Source organism: Mobula hypostoma, chromosome 13 (assembly GCF_963921235.1).
Source record: "Mobula hypostoma chromosome 13, sMobHyp1.1, whole genome shotgun sequence".
Taxonomy (NCBI): domain Eukaryota; kingdom Metazoa; phylum Chordata; class Chondrichthyes; order Myliobatiformes; family Myliobatidae; genus Mobula; species Mobula hypostoma.
In genome coordinates this window covers 85,799,857-85,825,961 of record NC_086109.1, presented here as the reverse complement: position 1 = coordinate 85,825,961, position 26,105 = coordinate 85,799,857, and the positions used below count along the sequence as shown (strand labels likewise).

At 43.1% G+C, this 26,105-nt stretch overlaps 1 long non-coding RNA gene across 1 annotated transcript; it reads left to right on the top strand.

Annotated features, from left to right (window-relative positions):
• The first annotated feature begins 1,274 nt into the window (after window positions 1-1,274).
• Window positions 1,275-23,739, top strand: LOC134355999 (uncharacterized). The gene is made up of 3 exons (XR_010020253.1): window positions 1,275-1,360; window positions 20,588-20,816; window positions 22,974-23,739. It is a non-coding gene; the product is annotated as an uncharacterized LOC134355999 (long non-coding RNA).
• The last annotated feature ends 2,366 nt before the right edge of the window (window positions 23,740-26,105 follow it).

Sequence of the window (26,105 nt, the reverse complement as noted above, 5' to 3'; positions counted from 1 at the left end):
GAGTAGGCACGCCCAGCCGCCTGAGCTACACTGCCCCAGCAACCCCCGACAAACCCGATTAGCACTAACCTAATCATGGGGCAATTTACAACGACCAATTAACCTACCCAGTAGGCCTTTTGACTGTGGGGGGGAAACCGGAGGACCCAGAGAATATCCATGCGGTGGACGTACAGAGACTCCTTCTGGAACGGCGCTAGAGTTGAACTCTGAACTCTGGAATGCCCCAAGCTGTAATAACGTTGTGATAACCGCTATGCTACTGTGGTGTCCATTCTGCTCGAAGTGATTTGACGAACTTGCCTGTTGGTGGTGTCTCCAGGTGGGTGAGCTAATTCTACGTAGGTGCCACTAATCAATTACAGCCCATCTTCATGAGTAGGTACAGCAGAAGACTAAGTTATATTTCAGGAGCTCTCCAGTTAAAGTTGTTCTCTGTCATCCTGTAATTTCCTCTCCTCCATGCTTTCGTCTGTAACTCACTCTGTTAAATATAATTCTCCTCATCTTACCCTTGGACAGGTGTCTGGATAGGAAGGACTTAGAGGGATATGGGCCAAATGCAGTCAAATGGGACAAACTCAGGCACAAATGATTCTGTGGGTACTGGAAACTTTGATCAATGCACACAAAATGCTGGAGAAACTCAGCAGGCCAGGAAGCTGCTTATCCCACTCCATAAGTGCTGCATCACTTGCTGAGTTCCACCAGTAGTTTGTGTGTAGAGCTCTGTTAGACAACTTGGTTGGCATGAATGAGATGGACTGAATGGCCTCTGTGTCATCCTGCATTTCTCCATGACTCTAATTGGAATTTGGTCAACTAGCTTAAAGCCACGTCCTCTATATGCCCACACTTGAACAAATAGAAATGAAATATTCCTTCTTCTGGATTTGAATGACTCTAAACCTTACGGAACATCTGCTCCTCCTTCACATTCCCTACTGGGGATCAAACTTCGGGGACCATTGCAGTATGATGCAGAAATTCCCCAGGACTTAATGGACAGCTGCAAACAACAAATTCTGAGTGCTCTTTTTTCACTCCAAAAATGATCTCAAACCTATCTAAATGTACGTGTCTCTCTTTTGGTCTCCATTTTTGATCTGCCAATCTTGCTTGATGTTCACATCCTACTACCTTCCCAACCCAGCTCAGAGGGAAAAAAAACTGGACAAAAATATAACTCACAGAGACCCAAAGATAAATTTTACTCACGCAAGGGTTAATGTGAAAGAGTCCTCCTGTGATGTAAGCCTCAGGCTCCACAAAGCACCTGCTCAGGATATATTTGGCAGCAACCATTTATCACACTTAAAATATATGAAGAAAGGAACAGCTGCATTAGTCACACCGTCAGGTAAATATATCTTTTGTTTAAGATGCATCTCTCAAAGAAGAAAACGTAATTTTTATACCCAGCCATAGTTCCCTAGTGGATCTGTCCTCTGCAAATCAAAAGTACTGCTCATTGTAATCACTGCATGTATTCCTCATAAGGCATTACTTCTGTATTTTTAACCCTTGTAGTCCTGCTCATTCCGACATAGACCATCGGAGAGATCATTTAGTTGCATTTGAACAAACAAGGAAGTCCAGGCCCGATCTATGAAGTATATGGAGTAACACAACCTTGTCAGTGGTTTCCCACCCCTCCATAGATGCTGCCTGGCCCATTGAGTTCCTCCAGCAATTTGGTTTTTGATTGCAGGAGAGAAATTTCCCCACCCGTGCCAGATATTAAGCATTACAGTAGTTTGAATGAACAAATGAAACCAAATTTCCAAAGTGGATTACTACAGATAACTACAGCACTGTAGCATGTTTGGCAGTGACAGCTGAGGATAATTTCTATCTCCGTGTTAATATGTGTTTACTTATCTGTCCAAATTATTGCAAACGCTTTCCCAACATGTTCTTCCTTCAAACATTAACTTCCCCTGCCAAGGCAATAAATTCTCTCTCTCTCTTTCCTTCTTTCTCTCTCTCTCTCTCCCTCCCCACCCCCCACACCCCACACACACAGTATTTGACTTTCCCACTGCTCTTTGAAATTTGTTGTTGATCTAGGCTCCCAAAGCTCTCCCTCACACCCCCATGTACTGACTGTATATCTCAGATTAACTCTCCCATATATTGGAAGACCTTTTGTGATATTCTACATGATGGTTTAGTAACCTTTCTCTGACATTAACCTTTGGTCCTTGCACACCGTGGAAACACAAACACTTTCCTAACCTTTGAGAATAAGTGGCTCAGGTCCATGTCATATTGGACCAGAGCTCCCTGAGAGACAACACTTTCCTCATTAGAAATTGTTTTGCATCGAATGCTCCATTATAAGGAAGGGTTTGTCCCAAGCTCACTCACTGGAACAGGTAAGAGTTGGACAGTTTGGTACTGACCTTTATTATGTAAGCTAAGTGTTTCTGTTCAGAAGAAAATAGGATAAGGAGGTTAGTTGGCCTACTTCTAATCCTATCAAAACTTTTATGCGCTCCATCACAGGCATGAACCTTCCCACCATAAAGGACATCGAAAAGGGGTCTCTCAAGAAGGTGGCATCTATCATTATGAGCTCTCACCATCTGGGATAATGCCCCCTTCTTATTTCTAGCATTGGGGATGTGGTAGAGGATGCTGGAAGCCCATACTCAATGTTTTAGGAATAGCTTCTTTCCTACACCATCAAATTTCTGAATGGTTCATAAACGCAGGAACACCAACTCCCCAGTCCTCTTTTCTGCTATTTACTTAATTGTGTCAGCAGTGCTGTGCAATTCATAAACAATGCTAGAAGTTGCAATAAGAAGTATATATAGCTAATAAATAGTACAGGAAGAAATCAAAGTAGAGGAGTAGCGTTCATGGGTTCATGGACAACTCAAACTTCTGATGAGGGCAGGAGGAGGGGAGAAAGCTATTGCTAAAACTTTGAGTGTGCATCCTCAGGCTCCTGTACCTCCTCCTTGATGGGGGTACAGTGAGGATTAACCAGCTAATTTACATGGATGGCATCATTGCTAAGGCAAATCCAGCCATAGTCAAACTTCTACAAGCAAACACTTCCAGCAACCTTACCAAACCCCAGAGTATTTTCTCTTCCTCTGTTAGAAGAAACGAGACCAACCTGTGGAATTACTGCAAACCATAACTATGCTTAGTTAATTGCTGCAGACCAGGTGGAACTGGAGCATTCAAAGTTTGTGCAGGGCCAATAAGACACTGTGCTTGTGTGACTACCACTGACCTTTAAAACCACGCCTGCATCGTTTGCAAATCTTTATGTGAAGTGCTTTCAGATATTTCTGAGAAAATGCTGAAATAAAAGTGAGTGAGAATACGGGAAAAAATGTTGCAAATTCTTAATTGTACCTTTTTCTACCTAAGCACTTACATTGACCTACAGACTCACTGCTACTTATCAACACACAGAAGTAGAACTCTCGAAAACCTGATCCGCAGGGTGTGACAGGAACCTGCTCCTTTGACAGACTTCAATCCTCTACATACCTTTCTACAATAATTTTCAAATAAAGCTGTCAGTTTGAGGAAAGCCATTAGTCTTATCTTACACTTATAATGACACAAAAGGAGGCTAATCAGTCCATCAGACCTGTGACAGTCTGAGGAGAGCAATTCTATTAGTCCCATTATCTCTCCTTATTCCCTTAAACTCTTTGACCCTCCCAAGAAGAAGCACACCTGCTTAGTCATTGTGCAAGGCCCGAGTTCAACGTCCAATGATCAGTGAGTATTGCAGTCGATACAGGAGGTCAAAGGCCAAAGTCGGTGAGCCAGGAAGTCAAGGCCCAATGGTCGAAGCTCTTGGGTTGGCATGTCTAGAAGTCAGAGGCCCAATGTCTGTGGGACTGTGCCCAAGGACTCTGGAGGGTAGGAGACCTGCCTGTGTCTGCAAGTAGGTGGATGGGTGGTGGAAGTGGGGTGGAGGAAAGGGGCTTGTCTTAATACTGTTATTTTGTTCTCATTGCTTGTGTTTTTCTGCTGAGCATTGTAGGCCTGCTATTTTGGTGACATTTGCGGGCTGCCCCCAGCTCATCCTTGGGTCTGTTGGTTGTCCATGCAAACAATGTTTCGATGTACATGTGATAGATAAATGAATCTGAATCTGACTCTTGTAGAGTCAGGGTAATGTAATGGGTGACAAATGATACAACCTGTTCTACATAATTCACAAACACCGTCATTGAGTTGCTGTGTTCACTTTAAGAGACAGTGTCTGATGTTCTAACGTCAGTGTAAAGTGACTGCTCTTTGTTAAGCACAATAAGAAAATCTCACATGTTTTATTCACAAAATCCTACACTCTCATGCAAGTGCAACTCTCATTTGACTTCTTTTGGCATTAACCTTCCCCCAGAGGCAATTCACTGTATCCGATTAGCCAACCAGCATTTCTTTGGGTTATGGGAGGCAGGAAAGAAGGAAAGCTGGAGCAAACTCTACGGACAGTACCCACAACAACAAGCAAACCTGGGGTCTCTAGAGCTGTACACCAGCAGAAACAACAGCAGAACCATGATGATGCCCCGCAAAATATCATTTGATGAAGAACCAAACTGAAAACTTCATGGCACCTTAAAAGTTTCTTTCCCCATGCAGTTAATCGGATCAATCATTCCAGTTAACCACCCCCACCCTCACTGTCTATCACCCCCCCACCCCGTACCTGCACTCTAAACACATTAAACCACGTTTTATATTGTTGTTTATATTGTAAATACATGCTGGTATTAATGTATTTAGGCATGTTAGATTATGAGAACGCTCAGTCCTCGTTTATTGTCAATTAGAAATGCATGCATGCATTAAGAAATGATACAATGTTCCTCCAGAGTGATGTCACAGAAGAACAGGACAAACCAAAGACTAACACTGACAGAACCACATAATTAGTTACAGCAGCGCAAAGCAATACCGTAACTTGATAAAGAACAGACCATGGGCACGGTAAAAAAAAGTCTCAAAGTCCCGAGTCAATCGACTCCCGAGTCCCCGATAGCAGGCGGCAAAGGGAGAAATTCCCTGCCATAAACCTCCAGGGATCAAGAACTGTCGATGCATTGGAAGCACCCGACCACAGCCGACACAGGGTCCGTTTATCCGAAAACTTCGAGCCTCTGCACTTCTAACTTACTGTTATATAATTCTTTACTCTTTGCATTTGTTGTATATTGTTTTTGTGTTGCATGTCACACAAACACACCACAGCAAGTTCCTAATCCGTGTAAATATATTTAGAAAATGAGTTTGATAATTTCCTCAGGAATTATCCCATGATTGCAAGGTCAGATCAAGTTTGTGATTTACCTTGCACTAATCCAATTTTTTCTTTTGTTTTTCATTTACTTTTGGCGTGTCTTGTCAGACCTAACGTTCCAGATTCTAGTTGCCTTTTGTTGATTTTTTTGAAAGAAAAAAAAAGCAGGGAAATTTGATGATAAATTGTATCCTCAGGTCAAATCTTGCTCAATGGAGATCACTCAGATATTTTTGGATCTCATTCTGCAGAGGAGAATACAGTCAAAGAAATAGAGAAAAAACAGACATGTAATGTATTTTAAAATTAGGTTGTTTAAATAAGAGAGTTGTAGCATTGATAGATTAGACTTGGAAAGATAAAATCAAAGTTAAAATAATATTATTTGAAGAACGCTCCTTATTTGGCCTCTTAGTGCTGTAGTCTTGCAAGTGACTAGGGCCATTTAAAAGCCTTCATAAATTTAATAGGAAATTATAGGAATAATATGTTTTTGACAGAGCTGTATGCAGAAATGGGAGATCAAGAGCCTGCGTTCTGTGATAATGATATCTTATAGCATAATGTGTGAAGCAGTTTGTAGATCCTTTCTAGAAAATATATTCTCTCAAAAGCAACGCACACAAAATACTGGAGGAATACAGCAGGTCAGGCAGCATCTATGGAAATGAATAAACAGTTGACATTTCGGGCTGAGACCCTTCTTCAGGACTGGAAAGGAAAGGAACACACCCAAATAAAAAAAGTGGAAGGAGGGGAAGGAGGATTACTGGAAGGTGATGGGTGAGCCAGGTGGGTGGGAGAGTAGGAAAAAGGGAAGGAGGAGGGGACCCAAGAGGAGGTGATAGGCAGGTGAGAAGAGATAAGGGGCCAGAGTGGGGAATAGAAGAAGAGAGGAAGGGGAGTGAAATTCTTTTTTAACAGAAGGATAAATCAACATTTATGCCATCAGGTTGGAGGCAACTCAGACCAAATATAAGGTGATGATCCTCCACCCTGAAGGTGTCCTCATCTTGTCCCAAGAGGAGGCCATGGACCAACATGTTGGAACGGGAATGGGAATTAAAATGTTTGACCACCAGGAAGTTCCAACCTTGGTGGTTGGAGCAGAGGCGCTCGATGAAGTGGTCACCCAATTACCTCAATAGCTAATCTGCAGAAGGAAAGCAGGTAAAGAGGGTTTAGTTCTGAATGATTTTTTTAGTGCAGTCGAAACTTTAAAAAGATACCCTCTAACAAAAGGTACTACAATGTAGTGATATGCTACAATATAATTGTATTTCATGTTAAAGTGTAAATCAAATCACATACAATTTGCATTGTCTTTAACACAGACTCAAAATCAGTTACTTCCCCAAGCCATCAGGCTGATCAACACCTCCACTCATTAACCTATCCCATCACGATCTCCGCCACCTGTACTTTATCATTTCCTGTCAGGATCACCTGATGTACAGATACTTCCGTACCTACGTAGCATCACTTTATTTAATGTATGTATACAATTAGTCTATGCATATAAGCTAATCTTATGTATTTAAATTTATTCAGGTTTTTTTTGTGGATGGGCTACGGCAGCAGAAGAGGTACCTAATAAGGAGCTCACTGAGTGTGTCTCTAAAGTATATTGTAATTCACTCTGATATTGATATTGCAAAACTGCGGCTTTGCAGGCAGAATCTTTGTTCAGAACTGCTCAGAATGTTGGATTATGACTCCAGAAGCCAGAGGGTGGTAGTTCCCTGGCTTCTGGAACGATATAGTTGCAGAGGGTGGTAGGGTGAATAGATGGCTTTGTTGCCAAGTTTGCAGATGATACAAAGATTGGTGGAGGGGAAGGTAGTATTGAGGAAACAGGAAGGCTGCAGAAGGACTTAGACAGATTTGGAGAACGGGCAAGAAAGTGGCAAATGAAATACAATGTTGGAAAATGCATGGTCATGCACTTTGGTAGAGGAAATAAATGTGCAGACTATTTTCCAAGTGGGGAGAAAATCCAAAAATCTGAGATGCAAAGGGGGCTTGGGAGTCCTTGTGCAGAACACCGATAGAGTCGGTGGTGAGGAAGGCAAATGCAATGTTAGCATTCAGTTCAAGAAGTCTAGAATACAAGAGCAGGGATGTGATGCTGAGGCTTTATAAGGCACTGGTGAGACCTCACCTTGAGTATTGAGAACAGTTTTGGGCTCCTCATCTGAGAAAAGATGTGCTGGCATTGGGGAGGGTTCAGAGGAGGTTCACAAGGCTGATTCCAGGAATGAAAGAGTTATTATATAAGGAACGTTTGATAACTCTGGGACTGTACTCACTGGAATTTAGAAGGATGAGGGGAATCTCATTGTAACCTTCCAAATGTTGAAAGGCCTAGACATGGTAGATGTGGAAAGGATATTTCCCATGGTGGGGGAGTCCAGGACAAGCGGGGTGTCCATTTAAATCAGAGATGTGGAGAATTTTCTTTAGCTAGAGAGTGGTGAATTTGTGGAATTTATTACCACAGGCAGCTGTGGAGGCCAGGTCGTTGGGTATATTTAAGACAGATCTTAACAGGTTCTTGATTGGACACAGCATGAAAGGTTATGGGATGAAGGCTGCGGAGGGGGGCTGAGGAGAGTAAAAAAAAAGATCAGCCATGATTGAAAGGTAGAGCAGACTCAATGGGCCAAATGGCCTAAGTCTGCTCCTGTATCCTATGATCTTATCTCTGGAATTCATTGCCACAGATGGCTGTGGAGGCCAAGTCATTGGGTATATTTAAAGTAGAGGTCGATAGTTTCTTGATTAGTAAGAGCATCAAAGATTACGGGTAGAAGGCAGAAGAATAGGGTTGAGAGGGAAAATCAATCAGCCCCGAATGAATGGCGGAGCAGAACGATGGGATGAATAACTTAATTTTGTTCCTTTGTCTTAAGGTCTTATTTTTGATGGGGGGTTCACTGCAGATGCATGAAAAAAATCAAAGCCTTTATGGTTTCTCCACACTATGCGTTTAACTTTCACCTTTCATCAATTATTAGCCTGGCCACTTACTAGATTAACCCATTGCACTGACATGTAAAGGAAAATAAGGTGAAGTGGATGGGATGTTCTGGAGCACCAGATCAGAACATACTTTACTGAAAGGGTGTTCTAACAAGATTGCATTATTGCTCTTAGCAGAATGTATCCTAATAATGAGGTCTGAGCACATCCAGCAAGAGCATGCTCCCACTGCGAGCCCTTCCTCTGAAAGTCATGAAAAATATAGAATATCAAAAAAAAACATTGAAATGGCAGGTCCCGAAAATTCAATGGGGCTGTGTTCCAGGTTGGAAATGCTCGCCTAATTCTCCAAAATGACTTCATAAATTAGGATGCCAGCTCTCAGTAGTTAACAGGTGACAAAAATTGTTTGATGCCTTTTAGTCCTGACGAAGGGTCTCGGCCTGAAACGTCGACTGTACCTCTCCTAGAGATGCTGCCTGGCCTGCTGCGTTCACCAGCAACTTTGATGTGTGTTGCTTGAATTTCCAGCATCTGCAGAATTCCTGTTGTTTGATGCCTTTTCCAACTTTTTTGTATTTGGTGAGATCACAGAGCTTATCTTTCTGCCCTTGGGTTCAATGACTGACTTACTGATGAAGACAGAAAAGGAGGGATTGAAACCTTGGCTCGAGTTAGAATCTTGGCCCATCACACATGAGAATAGAGGCCTCAGAACTATTTGAAAAATCATTTCACCCTGCACTCACATAGTCCGTGCTCGGATGCTACTTTCTGAAAGTTAGAAATGGCACAGTTATTAAAATAGACTCAGTGGTCACATTAATAGGGCAGCAGATACTTAATTAAGAGGCCACCTAGCATATGTTCATGGTCTTCTGCTGCTATAGCCTATCTATTTCAAGGTTTGATGTGTTGTGTGTTCAGAGATTCTCTTCTGTACACCACTTTTGCAACATGTGGTTATTTGAGTTACTGTCAGCTTGAACCAGTCTGGCCAATCTCCTCTGACCTCCCTCATTAAAAAGGCATTTTCACCCACAGAACTGTCACTCACTTAATGTTTTTTTTGTTTTTCACACCATTCTCTATAAACTCTAGACTGTTGTGTGTGAAAATCCCAGGAGATCAGCAGTTTCCAAGATACTCAAGCTACCTCATCTGACACCAACAAAAATTCCACAGTCAAAGTCACTTACTTCACATTTCTTCCCCACTTTGATGCTTTGTCTGAACAACTGAACCTCTTGACCATGTCTGCATGCTTTTATGCATTGAGTTGCTGCCACATGGTTGGCTGATTCGATATTTGCATTAATGAACAGGGGTACTGGTGTATTTAATAATGTGGCCACCGAGTGCATATGTACTTTGATAATAAATTCTCCTTGAAATTTGAACTTTGACAGTGGGAATAACTTTCCTGCTCTCCTGCCGAGTGGTTCCAAGAGAACTTGCACAACCACTTACGAGAAAAAAACATTATTTCATGCAGAAGATGGCAGTGTTGGTAGAGTAGCAATCTTTCAATACTCCACTTGTTTATCAGCCTACATATTTACAGATTGAAACAGACTGAGCATCTCTTTACATTAATCCTAATTTAATCCTGTTTTCTTTTCCCCACCTTCCAATCAGCTCCCACCCCTACACTGCCCAACTCAACTGGACACTTTGTTATGTGGCCAACCAGCCGACTAACCAGATGTATTCAAGATGAGACATTCACAGTTACAGGGAAAACCTGCAGCAGGGTGAGCCTGTACACACTAGAGTTTAGAAGAACGAGGATGATCTCACTGAAACTTACCAAACATTGAAAGGCCTACATAAAGTGGACATGGAGATGATGATTCCAATAGTGAGGGTGTCTAGGACCAGAGGGCACAGCCTTAGAATAGAAGGACGTACCTTTAGAACAGAGATGAGGAGGAATTTCTTTAGCCAGAGGGTGGTGAATCTGTGGAATTCATTGCTGTGGGTGACCAGGTTATTAGATATATTTAAAATGGAGGTTGATAGGTTCTTGATTAATAAGGGTGTCAAAGGTTACCTGAGAAAGCAAGAAAATGGGTTTGAGGGAGATAATAAATCAGCCATGATGGAATGACAGAGCAGATTTTGATAGGCTGGATGGCCTAATTCTGCTACTGTGTCCTACGATAGAAAGATGTGGGTAATAGAAAAATGGAGGTTTATATGGGAGGGAGGTCTGAGTTTAATCTTAAGGTCGGTTAAAAAGTCAGCCCTGAAGGGCTGTAATGTTCTATATCGGGATTGTTCCCGGGTAATTGAAGCTGCAGCTCCACTAACAAATTCAAATTCAAGTTCAAGTTTATTATCATCTGAATGCACATATACTGTATACAACCAAACAAAACAACATTTCTCCGGACCATGGTACGCCCACAAAACATACATCACACACAACAGTTAAATCAAAATATTACCACAAATCAGTTAATAAAATATCATTCAATGTGCATGTAATGCACAGCACAGGTAAACAGTAGATAGCTCACTGACCTAGTGATGAGACCTCAGTGGTGGCAGGGTATTCATTAGTCTCACTGACTGAGGGAAGAAGTTGTTATCCAGTCTGGCAGTCCTAGTCCTATGCTCCTGTACCTCCTTCCTGACCATAGTGGACAAAAGAGATTGGGGTATGGCTATGCCAATGTCCCATCATTTTTGAGTCGAACATCTGGATTTGAACCCATAAAGAGCCGCAGAGGCTAGAGGTCCATTCACTAATCTAGGTGAGATCTAGGTGTCCTTGTTCATCAGTCACTGAAAGTAGGCATACAGGTACAGGAGGCAGTGAAGAAAGCTAATGGTGTGTTGGCCTTCATAACAAGGGGAGTTGAGTATAGGAGCAAAGAGGTCCTTCTGCAGTTGTACAGGGCCCTGGTGAGACCACACTTGGAGTATTGTGTGCAGTTTTGGTCTCCAAATTTGAGGAAGGACATTCTTGCTATTGAGGGAGTGCAGCGTAGGTTCATGAGGTTAATTCCCGGGATGGCTGGTCTGTCATATGTTGAAAGATTGGAGCGACTGGGCTTGTATACACTGGAATTTAGAAGGATAAGAGGGGATCTGATTGAGACATATAAGATTATTAAGGGATTGGACACGCTAGAGGCAGGAAACATGTTGTTGGGGCAGTCCAGAACCTGAGGCCACAGTTTAAGAATAAGGGGTAGGCCATTTTGAACGGAGTTGAGGAAAAACTTTCACCCAGAGAGTTGTGGATCTGTGGAATGCTCTGCCTCAGAAGGCAGTGGAGGCCAATTCTCTGGATGTTTTCAAGAAAGAGATGGATAGAGCTCTTAAAGTTAGTGGAGTCAAGAGATATGGGGAGAAGGTAGGAAATGGATACTGATTGTGGATGATCAGCCATGATCACAGTGAATGGCGGTGCTGGCTCGAAGGGCCGAATGGCCTACTCCTGCACCTATTGTCTATTGTCTATAATCTGGGGCTCTGATGTACTGATGTGGTGGGATGGAATTACTTTTGCCAGCCGTTGTATGCTGCCAGGTGTTTCCTACTGAACTCATTGGACCAGCCTGTTGGATGGCAGATAACTAAATAAATATCATGGATGACCAGTGTGATGTTGCCAATTTTTAGACCAACACAAATCCAGTTTCAGCTCCTGAACTTCAGAGATGAAGAGTGGGCAAGTTTCATATGTGTGGTCTCTCAATTTCCTGGAATTAGTGAAAAATACCAGAAATGAACGAATGTGCCAGTTGCCGTGTGTTTCCCTTGTTCTTCTGCCAAAGTTTCTCAGAGGGATTTTAACCCATTTCCCTCAAATAAGTCTATGAATACAGGAATCAGTATGGAGAAAGTCCAGGGAGCTGGGTGTGTGGGAGCAGGGAAGAGTCTGTGTAGAGTATCAAGTATAAATTTGATGCTGCTGATATTAAATTAATAAGTATATTCCTCATAGAATTAGACTAGAGTTGAGAAGAGTGAAGGGCTGACAGTATAACATAACTTTGTATTTTAAGATTGAGTATTTTTGCATTTTAAATGTTTTTGCAAACCCTTCATACTGAAAAATTGGGAAGCCACAAATCTGTGGTGGAGTCATAGAGCTGTACAGCATGGTAACAGGACGTTCAACATGTCTGTAGTACCCAGGACATCTTCAAGGAGCAATCTTCAAAGTGGTGGCATCCATCATTAAGGACCACCCCCCGCCCCACCCCAGGTCATGTCTTGTTCTCATTGTCACTGTCAGGAGGAAGGAACAGAAGCTTGAAAAAAAAAACCTACTCAACAATTCAGGAACAGTTTCTTCCCCTCTATCCAATTTCTGAATGCACGTTGAACCCATACGCACTAGCTCACTACTTTTTTTATTTCTATTTTTGCACTACTTATTTAACTACTTTATACAGATATTTACAGTAATTCAGGGTTTTTAATGCATTGCATTTTACTGCTGCTGCAAAGACAACAAATTTCACAACACGCACTGGTGATGTTAAACCTGATTCGGATCCACCCCAACCCGTCTACGCCAACCAGGGAGCCTAACTAAGTTTCCCCTATTTGCTTATGTTTGGTCCATATTCCTCTAAACTATATCTATCCATGTAAATGCCCAAATGTCTTGTAAATGGTTTTATTGTACCTGCTTCTGTCAGCTTTTTTCACATACCTGATTCCGTGTGAAAGATTGTCTCCTGCGTCTCTTTTCCGCCTTTCTCCCCTCACTTTGTACTTATGCTGTCTAGTTTTGCCCCCCCCCCACCCCCCGATCCGGAGGAAAAGACTCTGGCTATTCACCTTATCTTTGGCTTACATGGTTTTACAACCCTCTGTAAAGTCACCCTCAGCCTCCCACACTCCAGAGAATAAAATCCCGGGCTCTCCAAACACTCCTTATAACCCAAGTCCTCCAGTCCATACAATATCCTTAGAAATCGTTCTTGCTCCCTTTTTAGCTGAATGTGACAGTAGGCCAACCAGAAATGTAAGTATTACTCACATCAATGCCTTTGAACAGAAAATCCTACAAAGGGTAGTGGATTTGGCCCAGTACGTTATGGTTAAAGCCCGCCCAACCATTATGCGCTTCTACATGAAACGCTGTCATAGGAAAGCAGCATCCATCGTCAGAGATCCCCACAACCAAGACCATGCTCTTTTCATGCTGCTGTCATCAGGCAGAAGGTACTTGTGCCTCACGACTCGCACCACCAGGTTCAGCAACAGTTACTGCTCCTCAATCATGAGGCTCTTAAACAAAAGGGGTTAACTACACGCACTTGCCCATCCATTGAGATGTCCTCATGACCAATGACCTCACTCTAAGGACTCTTTATCTCATCATCTCATGTTATCATTATTTATTGCTATTTATCTGCATTTGCACAGTTTGTTGCCTTCTGTGCTCTGGTCTATCTCTCATTAATCCTGTTATGGTTACTATTCCTGAGGAAATCTGCAGATGCTGGTAATTGAAGCAACACACACAAAAAAATGCTGGTGAACGCAGCAGGCCAGGCAGCATCTATAAGAAGAGGTACAGTCGACGAGGGTCTCGGTCCGAAACGTCGACTGTACCTCTTCCTATAGATGCTGCCTGGCCTGCTGCGTTCACCAGCATTTTTTTTGTATGGTTATTATTCTATAGTTTTGCTGAGTATGTCTGCAAGAAAAAGAGTCTCAAGGTTGTATATGGTGACATATATGTACTTTGGTAATATAATTTACTTTGAACAGTGAACTTTGATTAGGCAATCAATTTGCAAACAGTATGATCCTAAGTTCAGATAACAGGTGTCCTGCAATAGCTGGCAAAAGTCCTTCCAATCATTTTGCATCTTACTCATGTTTACTCTATTTTAGTGGAAATTTGGTTAAGGGATAAAATTTGGCCAGGACCCTGGGGAGAACTCTCTTGTTTTCTTCAGTTGTTTGAAAGCACTGCACAAAGACACTACATAAAACTTCGGGAAGCTGCCCCTAATTTTTTGCATCTGCCTTTTAAAACATCGTGTGCTTTGGAAAGCTCCATGAAGATCCTCGCACGGTCAGCACTCTGTGTTAACTTAAGGGAGACACATGGGAGCTCAGTCCCACCCCCAACAGTTATAATATTGTTGAAAGACAATGCCTGTTCTTGAAGACTAATATTAAGGTGGAAGGTGAGAGGTGAGGGGACAACCCAGGAAATTTGATTCCCAGAAGTTGCAGGTATCGCTGGATTCACAATGTAGTGAATCAAGGGAATATAGAATGTCATCTGACATTGGCTTTCACAAGTACTCTTATACAAGACAATGGTAGCGTTCAGCTATCTCTTCCCTCATGTGTTGGAGGGTGAGAAAGTTACATTTCTGGCTGTCAATTATTGTTGTTCCTTCTGAAAAGCCCTTTTTTCCTTTTCAAAAAGGATTTTGGTCTTTGGGTAATGTCACTCCCGTTGGCTTTTCAAAGGTGCATTCTGAAAAAAGAAAACAGCTTGAATAGAATAGGAAGATACACTATCCCTTTGACAGATGTGTAACAGAGCTGACTGCTCAAGCCATTAATGTCAGGCCTATAACACACGCTGACAGGACTGAAGGTGTCGAAACCATTAGCAGTGGCCTGATACAATTTGTATTTAATGGTGTAACAAAAGAAGTTGAGTTTGAAAAAGAGTTAGCACTACTCACAGTATGCTTTTATGTTCACAACAATGCCACCTTATTTTACAGCATGGAATGGGGCTGTTCTCACCTGCAGCAGATTTCTGAAAGGAATCAAAGTCAACAAAATCCTGCAAACGCTGGGCACAGTATGTAATGGAAATACTCATCATGTCAGGCAGCATCTGTGGATAGAGAACCAGTTCAAGTCTGAGACCTATTCTATTTAAGAGCCCCAAAATTAACTCTGTTTCTCTTGAAGAGAGCCCTTGAATTAACAAAATGCGAGGCTCCGCAGATGCCGGAAATCCAGAGCAACACACACAAAAATTCTGGCCAGGCTGCATTAATGGAAGTTAATATAAACAGACTTTGTTTCAAGCCAAGACCCTTCTTCAGGACTGAGAAGGAAGGGGGAAGATGCCAGAATAAAAAGGTGGGGAGAGGAGGAGAGGAGAAAGAGGATAGGTGAATTGAAGTGGGTGGGAAAGGTCAAAGGCTGTGGAAGAAAGAATCTGATAGGAGAGGAGAATAGACCATAGGAGAAAGGGAAGGGAGAGGGCCCTTTAATTAATCCTGTCCCTGATCTTTTACTATAATGCTTATATTACTACAATGCTTCAATGCTTACATTTTGTTTTTTTTTGTCGTGTGCCTGTGCGTCTGCACGTGCGTGCGTTTGTGATGATGTCTTTTTCATGGCTTTTACAAGGTGCGGAGTGAGAGAGAGAGAGAGAGAGAGAGATATTTTTGCAGTATTTTTCCCTTTATTTTACGAGGTCGAGTTGTGATCTCGACACTCAACCTGGCATGGATGGAAAGCCTACTCGGGCGCGAACCCGACTGGTTTCGAACCCGGGAACCTCTGCTCCCGGGTCCGGCGCCGATGTCGTTGTGCCACCAGCTGGCCCAACATTTTGTATTTTAAAGTATATACTTCTGATTGAGCAACCTTGCAACAATAACTTCCTTCAGGATAAAGAAATTTTTATCTTAAATATAACCCATCATAGCTTTATTCCCATCAAATATTTATTTAATTCCTTTCACCTACTTCCTGTTGAATGAGATTCTTTTTATTAATTTGTTCTTTACCACCTCCAAGAAAACCCCTCAACTTGGGATGACAATCCAAGCAATGAGGCAGCTGACTTTTGGTGTAGAGGTGAAGCAGCCACCAACAATCATCCCCTGCCTCCAACTCTCACTGGACTCTCTGAGTGGAGGATTGGAGGATATTTCGGCTGGGCCACGAGCCATTGGATTGCAGATCCACGAAGAATTTATCATCAGAATGAGGAAGTGTAGTTCCTCAACCTCGTCTGCGACACGAGGATAATTACAGTGCGGACATAATTTCTTTCTCAATCACAAACAATCTGCTGGACGAATTCAGTGGGTCGAGCAGCGTCTGCGGGAGCTAAAAATTCCTTTCATTCCATAGATATTGCTAACCTGCTGTCCTCCAGTAAGTTGATGCTCCAGATTCCAGCAGTTACAGTCTCATGTGTGCTCATCCTCTCCTCCTCAATGCAGGGTGAACCCCTACTACATTCCTGATGTATTTGCCAGCTGGGCCGCTGATGCATCCCCAACAGTGTCTCTTTCCCTAGCTTGTCTGTAGCATCTGTATTTGCCTTCCATATCCAACTGCAACCCACCCACTTCTCAAAAGGCTCTGAGATAGGAGGAGTACATAGGCAGGATAACTGCCCACCCACCTGCCTTCACCTATCACCTTCTATCTTATTCTCCTCCTCCCCCCCACCCATCTTCTCATTCTGGCATCTTCCCCTTCCACTCCAGTCCTGATGAAGAGTCTTGGCCTGAAACATTGGCTGTTCATTCATTTTCATAGACGCTGCCTGACCTGCTGAGTTCCTCCAGCATCAACAGAACCTTGTGTGTTTAGGACAACAGCCAGCTCCTGTGACCAAAGAAGCTCACCATCGACATAAATCCTCACTCTTGCCCTAAAGTGTAACTGATACTGTCGTTGGCATCTCTTCGCGGAAAAAGTTCTGCACATGAGAATATAAGGAAGTAAATGTAAACCTTCTCATCAGGGGCAAGTGCAACATTTTACAGTGCCAGCTGTGAAACTGGGGTTCAATTCTGCCCGCTGTCTGCAAGGATTTTGGATGTTCTCCTCATGACCATATGGGTTTCCTCTGGGTGCTCACGCCAAGAATGTGTACGGATTAGGGTTAGCAAGTTGTGGACATTCTTTATTGTTGTTGGAACCGTGGCACCAATGGCGGGCTGCCCCCAGTAGATCTATTTAATTTTTTTTATTTAGAGGTAAAGTGCAGAATAGGCCCTCCCAGCCCTTTGAGTCTTGCTGTCAGCAACACCAGATTTTAAAGGCATCCGTTAGTCTTGTGAGACCATGGATCTGCACCTGGAAAGCCTTCACTCTCCAGGGTGCAGGCCTGGGCAAGGTTGTATGGAAGACCGGCAGTTGCCCATGCTGCAAGTCTCCCCTCTCCATGACACTGATGTTGTCCAAGGGAAGGGCAAGGGCCAATACAGCTTGGCACCAGTGTCGTCGCAGAGCACTGTATGGTTAAGTGCCTTGCTCAAGGACACAACACACTGCCTCGGCTGGGGCTCGAACTCACGACCTTTAGGTCGCTAGTCGAATGCCTTAACCACTTGGCCACGTGCCCACACAGATTTAACCCTAGTCTAATCATGCGAAAATTTAAAATGAGCAATTAACCTTCTAAGTGGTACAACTTTGGACGGTGGGAGGAAACCAGAGCACCCGAAGGAAAGCTATGCATTCCATGAGGAGAATGTACAAACTCCTTACAGAGGACACTGGGATTGAACTCTAAACTCAGAGACCCCTCGATATAATGGTGTCATACTAAAACCTTTGCTACATATCCTCAGACTGTGTTGGTTGTTGATGCAAACGACATACTTCAGTGTAATGTTGAGGGAATTGTGAGAGTTATTCACTCGTAAATAGCAACTTGGATTATGATAATGTGGTAACAGGGAACCACAGACAAAACTAGAGACATGGAATGCAGCAGCAATGACTCTCTAGTGTCAGGAACCTCACTAATTAGATTTCCTGTTAGACCTGGCAATAATCATTTTCTTCTAGAAACAGGACCTAGTCTTTTACTTAATTGAGTCTTCCTGTAGCCAGTTATCAAAAACAAAAACAACAGGAATTCTGCAGATGCTGGAAATTCAAGCAACACACATCAAAGTTGCTGGTGAACACAGCAGGCCAGGCAGCATCTCTAGGAAGAGGTGCAGTCGACGTTTCAGGCCGAGACCCTTCTCTAACAGTTAGTCCTGACAAAGGGTCTCGGCCTGAAACGTCGACTGCACCTCTTCCTAGAAATGCTGCCTGGCCTGCTGTGTTCACCAGCAACTTTAATGTCAGTTATCAAAATGTAGTTTTACTTGTATTGTGCTCAACTAAGAATGTAAACACTCTGCCGAATTCATGCTCAGGTTGATCGGCTTTGGCTGGTCTCCTGGTGTGCAACAGCTTTTAATAAGTTATCTGTTATTTCAAACACTAACTTTGTGTGATCTTCCAGTTTGCTCCTATAATCAGGGAGCACTTTATCTGGTACACCTGCACACCTGCTCATTAATGCAAATACCTAATCAGCCATTCCTAAAACTAAATGTATAAATGCATGCGAACATGGTCAGTTGATGTTCAGACCAAACATCAGAATAGGGGAAGAAATGTGATCCAAGTCACTTTAACCATGAAATGATAGTTAATACCAGACGTGGTGTTTTCAGAACGTGCTAATTTCCTGGGATTTTCACGCACAGAAGTCTCCAGGCTTGACAAAGAGTGGTGTGTAAACAAAAAATAAAATCGGTGAGTGATAGTTCTGTGGGTAAAATGCCTTGTTCAAGAGAGAGGTTGGAATAGTGAGACTGGTTCAAACTGACAGGAAGGCTACAAGAACTCAAAGAACCATGTGTTGCAACAATGGTGTGCAAAAGAGAATTTCTGAACACACAACACATCGAGCTTGGAGTGAATGGGCTACAGCAGCAGAGGACCACGAACATACATTGTCCATTTTATTAGGCACAGGAGGGACCTAATAAAGTGGCCACTGACTGTAAGAGTGGTGTTGCAGCAGGGCTTTGCCAAATTTTGGATGGAGAGGGGAATAGGCTGGGAATTTGAGTGGAAAAACAAATTGTGCAGAAGCTATGGAGAGTCTGCAGAGAGAAAAATATGTGTTAAGTGAGTGGGCAAGAGTTGGTAAATGCGAGGCATTCCACTTTGGAAGGAAAAATGAAAGAGCAGATTACTATTTAAATGGGGGTAAAAATCACAGCATGCTGCTGAGCAGAGAGACTAGGAGTGCTTGTGCATGAATCACAAAAGGTTGGTTTGCGGATGCAGCAGGTTATCAAAAAGGCAAATAGAATGTTGGCCTTCATTGCTAGAGGGATTGAATTTAAGAGCAGGGAGGTTGTGTTGCAACTCTACAGGGTACTGGTGAGGCCGCACCTGGAATACTGCATGCAGTTCTGATCTCCTTACTTGAGGAAGGATATACTGGCTTTGGAGGTGGTGCAGAGGAGGTTCACCAGGTTGATTCTAGAGATGAGGGGATTAGACTATGAGGAGAGATTGAGTCACCTGGGACTGGTCGCTGGAATTCAGAAGAATAAGAGGAGAACTTATAGAAATAAAAAATTATGAAAAGGATAGATAAGATAGAGGCAGGAAAGTTGTTTCCAATGGTAGGTGAGTCCAGAACTAGGGACATAGCCTCAAAATTCAGGGGAGTAGATTTAGGACGGAGATGAGGAGAAACTGTTTTTCCCAGGGAGTCGTGAATCTATGGAATTCTCTGCCCAATGAGGCAGTGGAGGCTACCTCAGTAAATATATTTAAGAGAAGGTTGGATAGATGTTTGCATAGTAGGGGGATTAAGGGTTACGGGGGAAAGGCAGGTAGGTGGAGATGAGTCCACGGCCAGATCAGCCATGATCTTATTGAATGGCAAAGCAGGCTGGACAGGCCAGATGGCCGACTCCTGCTCCCATTTCTTACGTTCATATATTCCTATGAATGGCAGGGAGTGAATCTGCAGCACCAGCCCTGAGGAATGTTGTGCTGCAGCAAAAACTTGGGTGGAAACAATAATGATTAACATATGTACATCATGAGTTTGGAGGGTGGGAAAAGAAAATAGGGCAGTGAAACATAGTTAACGTTAGCGCCATCAGAATCACTGACAAATGTCATGAAGTGCGTTGTTTTATTGCAGCGGTACAGTGAAATACATTAAAAATACTTAGTTACAATAAGAAATATATAAAAAGGAAATATGTAGTTACTAAAGAGAGAGAAAAAGTGAAGAAGGTTCATGAACCATTCAGAAATCTGATGGCAGAGGGGAAGAAGCTGTTCCTAAAATGTCGAGTGTGTGCCTTCAGGATTCTGTACCTTCTCCCTGATGGTACTAATGGGATGAGTACATATTCTAGGTGGCGGGGGTCAGTAATGAAGGTTGTTGCCTTTTTGAAACATTTATTATGAGGCACAGTGCAGAACCAGCTCTTCTGGCTCAATGAGCCACCCATCCCATAACCTACTGATTTAACACTAGCACTATTTACAATGACCAATTAACCTATTAACTGGTACTTCTTTGGACTGCAGGGGAAAACCAGATCACCTGGAGAAAACTCACGCATTCCATGTGGAGGACAAACAAACTCCTCACAGAGGATGCCAGGATTGAACTACAAACTCCAGAATTCCCTGAGCTGTAATGGCGTCGCACTAACCACTACGCTACCGTGGAGCACAAATATGGCATCTCCAATTGAAGTGCGTTCTCCTTGGGATCAAGCTCGACAGGAAGCCACCTCTAGTCTTCCACAGGATGGTAAGTAAACCGTAGAACTCAACCAGAGATGGTTTATTATTAGTGTTTCTCCACAAGCTGCTGTCAGGTGCCCACATTCTGCTCCCGGGGGGCGGGGGGGGGGTCGCGGTACAAGAAAATGGCAGCTGATGCTTCATTGAAGCACTGAGAGGGTGCGGCTCTGAGAGATGTATTGTCTTTTGAACGAGGCCTTGAAAATTTATGCTCTCTGCTCTCCCAGCTGAACGTAAATTATTCTATGGGTTACTTTGAGGAAAACAGTAGAATTACCTCCAGTGCAATATAGAAAATGCTGAAGAAACTTGGTGGACCAGACAATGTCTGTGGAGAAAATAGACAGTAAACGTTTTGGAACAAAATCCTTAATCCTGAATGACCATAAGACATAGGAACAGAATTAGGTAATTCGGCCCATTGAGTCTGCTGCTCTATTCAATAACCACTGACTTATTTTCCATCTCAACCCACTCTCCTGAGTTCTCCCCATATCCTTTGATGCCATTACTAATGAAGAACCTATCAATGTTCCCACTTCCCACTTCATCACTTTAAATGTTCCCAATGGCTTGACTGCCACAGCCATCTGTAGCAATGAATTCCACAGATCTACCATTCTCTGACTAAAGAAATTGCTCTTCATCTCTGTTCTAAAGGGATGTTCTTGTATTATGAGGCTATGTCCTCTGGTCCTCAACACTCCTACGATTGGAAATATTCTTTCCATATCCAATCTGTCTAGGCCTTTCAATATCCAGAAGGTTTCAATGAGATCCCCTCTCATTGCGGGCTTTACCCAGCACATCCTTGGGTTGTTAATGCAAATGATGCATTTCACTGTATGTTTCCATGTAGATATGATTTATAAACAAAGGTGAAGCTGAATTATTTTTCTAAACTCCAGCAAGTACCAGACCAGAGGCATCAAATGCTCCTCCATACATTTATCTCCAGTGCCCTTGCCAATATATATCTCTCAATCAATATCAGAAGAAGATTGTCTGTTCACTTCACATCCTTGTTTAACGTGAGCCTACAGTGCACAAGTAGTCTACCTTACAATGGTGACTTCATATCAGAATCACCTTGTGGGTTGTGAAACATTTCGGGAGGGGAAGTTCAGATCTTCTGAAAAATATGACAGAAACATGTTTTTTTCCTTCTTAATGTTTTGTAAATGCTGTCTGAATTTTCTTTCTTGTAAGACAGCTCAGGAGTGCCGCTGTGATACTTGACAGGAGATTGCACCACACAGCCAAGCCCTATTCTGTCAGCACTTGCCACCTGCACCTATGTGTTATGATGCATCATCTACAGGAGTGTGATCGCAGATTTTAGGTAGGATTGTACTAGGCTTGTACATCCACTGAAAGTCCCCACCTCGATGCCTGCTCTCCTGGCCATCCTATTATTCTCTCTTCAACCTTCTAGGAGAAGTTACAGGAGTTTGAAAGTGCAAACACGAGGAAACAGTCCTGACGAAGGGTCTCGGCCTGAAGCGTCGACTGTACTTCTTCCTAGAGATGCTGCCTAGCCTGCTGCATTCACCAGCAACTTTTATGTGTGTTGCAGGAGTTTGAAAGTCTCAGTTTCCAGAGTTAAGAACAGCTTCTTCCCCACTGCTGTCAGATTTCTGTACCAATCGCCTCTTTCACATCTCGTTCCAAGTGCGGCTGCCATGTCCTTGGTCTCAGTTGAAGTAAATCCACTTCACCTCCAGTCAGTTTAACCTGTTGTTAAGTTATTGAGCACATCTATGTTGAGAACGAACCTTTCTGAATTAATATATGATGAATATCCCTCAGTTGTGAGAGAGTCACAGAGAGTATATGGGATAAAAGGTTGGATAAATTACTGTGGAAGTCAGAGGTCCAACATCTATAAGTCTGCGTGTCCACTGGAGGCTGGAGTCCATGCGGCAGACTGTCCTATGATTTAAAGACTGTGTGTGTGAGTGGGTGGAAAGAAGGGATGGAGCTTTGGTGCTGTTGTAGCTTGTGAATGTAGTGGGCATGCTATGTTGGCAATGGAAGGTGTGGCGACATTTTCAGGCCGCCCCCGGCTCATCCTTAGATTGTCGTTGTTTTCCCTTTCCGCGCCTTGTGTCGCATCGGGTGGCAACTTTGCCGTTTCTTTAGCATTTCTGTCTGTTTTTCACAGGATCAAGTTGCTAGCTCAATGCACAATCCAGCATGGGCGGAAAGCATGTAAGGAGCTGGCTGGATTCGAACCCTGGACCACTTGCTTCTGGTGCGGATGCCACTACACCACCGGCTGGCTCATCTTTAGATTATGTTGGTTGTTAATGCAAAGGATGCATTTCACTGCATGTTTTGATAGATATGTGATAAAATAAAGTAATCTGAATCTGAGCTGAATCCCCTTAACCCTCCCTCTCTCTGTTATTCCATTATTGTTTACATCACTAACATCCCCACTAACATCTTAACTACATTCTACAGAGGCGTGGTTGAGAGTGTGCTGACCTTTTGCATCACAACCTGGTACTCCAGCTGCAGTGCTGTCGACAAAAAAGCCTTGCAGAGGGTGGTTAGGGGAGCAGGGAAGGTTATTGGGGTCTCCCTACCTTCTGTCCAAGACCTCTTTCAGAGTCGATGCCTCCAGAAGACACGGTACATCATTAAAGACCCCTCACACCCTCTCCATGAACTGTTTGTTCTTCTGCCATCAGGCAAACGTTACAGGAGCATCAAAACTAAAACCACAAGGCTACTAAACAGCTTCCTCCCACAGGCAGTCAGACTGCTAAATAGCTGCTCTACCTGACTCTGCTTTTGGACACTTTTAACTTGCACTGGACACTTATAACTTGATTTTAACTGATATGTGGCTGTTGTGTTTTACTATTTATTGTTATGTTTATTATTTAGTGTTGCGTTTGTTATGTTATGATTGCACTGCTCCTGGGAAACGCTGTCTCATTCTGCCCTGCAGAGCTGATGTACGGTTAGAATGACAATAAAGTTTTTTGAATCTTGAATCTTTGAATCAGCACTTCCTTTTTCACTACCTCAGACTGAGGTACAATCTCGGCACCATTCTGTTGCTTTATGCCTGTTGCTGCAGTCATTGTTATGTTTATTATGAACATGAGATTCTGCAGACTTTGAAAATTCAGAGCAGCACACACAGAACGCTGGAGAAACCCATGAGGTCAGGCAGCGTTTATGGAGAGAAATCAACAGTTGACATTTCAGATTGAGATTCCTTTTTTTGGCCCTTACTAATCAAGAACCTTTCAACCTCCGCTTTGGCCTCCACAGCCATTTCACAAGATCACAAGATCACAAGACAAAGGAGCAGAAGTAGGCCATTCGGCCCATCGAGTCTGCTCCGCAGCTCCCCCATGAGCTAAACTATTCACCCATCTAGTTCCAATTTCCGGCTTTTCCCCCATATCCCTTGATACCCTGACTAATTAGATACCTGTCAATCTCCTCCTTAAACACCCTCAATGATCGGGCCTCCACAGCCATATGTGGCAACGAATTCCACAAATCCACAACCCTCTGGCTAAAATAATTTCTCCTCATCTCTGTTTTAACTGGGTACCCTCTAATTCTAAGATTATGGCCTCTTGTCCTGGACTCACCCACCAAGGGAAACAACCTTTCCACATCTACTCTGTCCAACCCTTTCAACATTCGAAACGTTTCTGTGAGATCCCCTCTCATTCTTCTATACTCTAATGAATACAATCCAAGAGCCCACAGATGCTCCTCATATGTTAGCCCCTGCATTCCAGGAATCATCCTTGTAAATCTTCTCTGAACTCTCTCCAACATCAGTATATCCTTTCTAAGATAGGGAGCCCAAAACTGCATACAGTATTCCAAATGAGGTCTCACTAATGCCCCATAGAGCCTCATCAACACCTCCTTACTTTTATACACTATTCCTCTTGAAATGAATGCCAACATAGCATTCGCTTTCCTTACCGCCAATCCAACTTGGTGGTTAACCTTTAGGGTATCCTGCATGAGGACCCCCAAGTCCCTTTGCACTTCCGATTTTTGAATTTTCTCCCCATCTAAATAATAATCTGCCCGATTTTTTCTTCTTCCGAAATGTACAACCGAATTCCAAAGATTCACAACCCGCTGGCTAAAGAAATTCATCCTCATCTCATTGCATCCAAGTACTGATGAAGTGTCTCATACCAAATTGTCGACTGTTTATTCCTCTCCACTGAAGTTTCCTGTCCTGCTGAGTTCCTCCAGCGTTTTTTCAGTGTTGCTTTGTGTTTATTATTACTGCTTACTCTGTCAGCTTCATATAAACAAGGATTTTTATTGCACCTGAATGTACTTGACAATAAATTCATCCAAATCTGTGATCCGTCTGTGATCCACTCACAACTGCTGGTAGTAGGCTGGTTGCCAAGGAGCTTTCACACTGGGGTCCACTGACGAGTGACTGGCAGTGATGAAGATCTTCCCTGAAACATTGCAAGAGGCTCGAAGAACTGCAAAAGCTGGACATCAGAACAGTATCATTGCCCTTAGTCTGTGAAATGATTCTCAGATTTGGAGATATCATAAAACTAGTGTAACAGATGGAAATACGTTAAAAATAACATTATTAAGTAAATTCAAAGCCTGTGAAATCAGATGCAGAGGCACAACTAGTAGAGAAGCTGCTTCACTTCTTCATTGACCTGCATTGAATCCGGATGCTGTCTGTGTGAAGTTTGCATGTTCTCCATGTGATCACAAGGGTTTTTTTCTGGATGGTCCAGATCCCTCCCACTTTATCGGAGATGTGCTGGTCAGTCAGGTAGTTGACCTCTGTAAAGTGTGTAGCTGAGTGGTAGAATATGGACGGAGTTGATGGGAATGTAGGAGAATAGATAGGATGAGGTAGGATTAGTATGACAGGAAGCACAATGGTCAGCATGCATTTGGTGGTCTGAAGAATCTGCTTCCCTTCTATGACTCAAATTAAATGTTAAAGAAAGAAGGCAATTGAGGAGCAACACTTCATATTCTGTCTGGGTTGCTTCCAACCTGATGGCATGAGCTTCAATTTCTCTAATATTCAGTAATTTCTCCCCCGTTCACTTCTCTCTATTTCTGATTCTCTCTTGCACCCCCCCCCATTCTCCCCATTTGCCCATCACCTCCATCCAGTTCCCCTCCTTTCCTTGCTTCCATAATCCACTCTTCACTCCAATCAGATTCCTTCTTCTTCAGCCCTTCACCTTTTCCACCTATCACCTCCCAGGTTCATACTAATTCCCCATTCCCCACCCATCCGCCATCTCCCTCATCT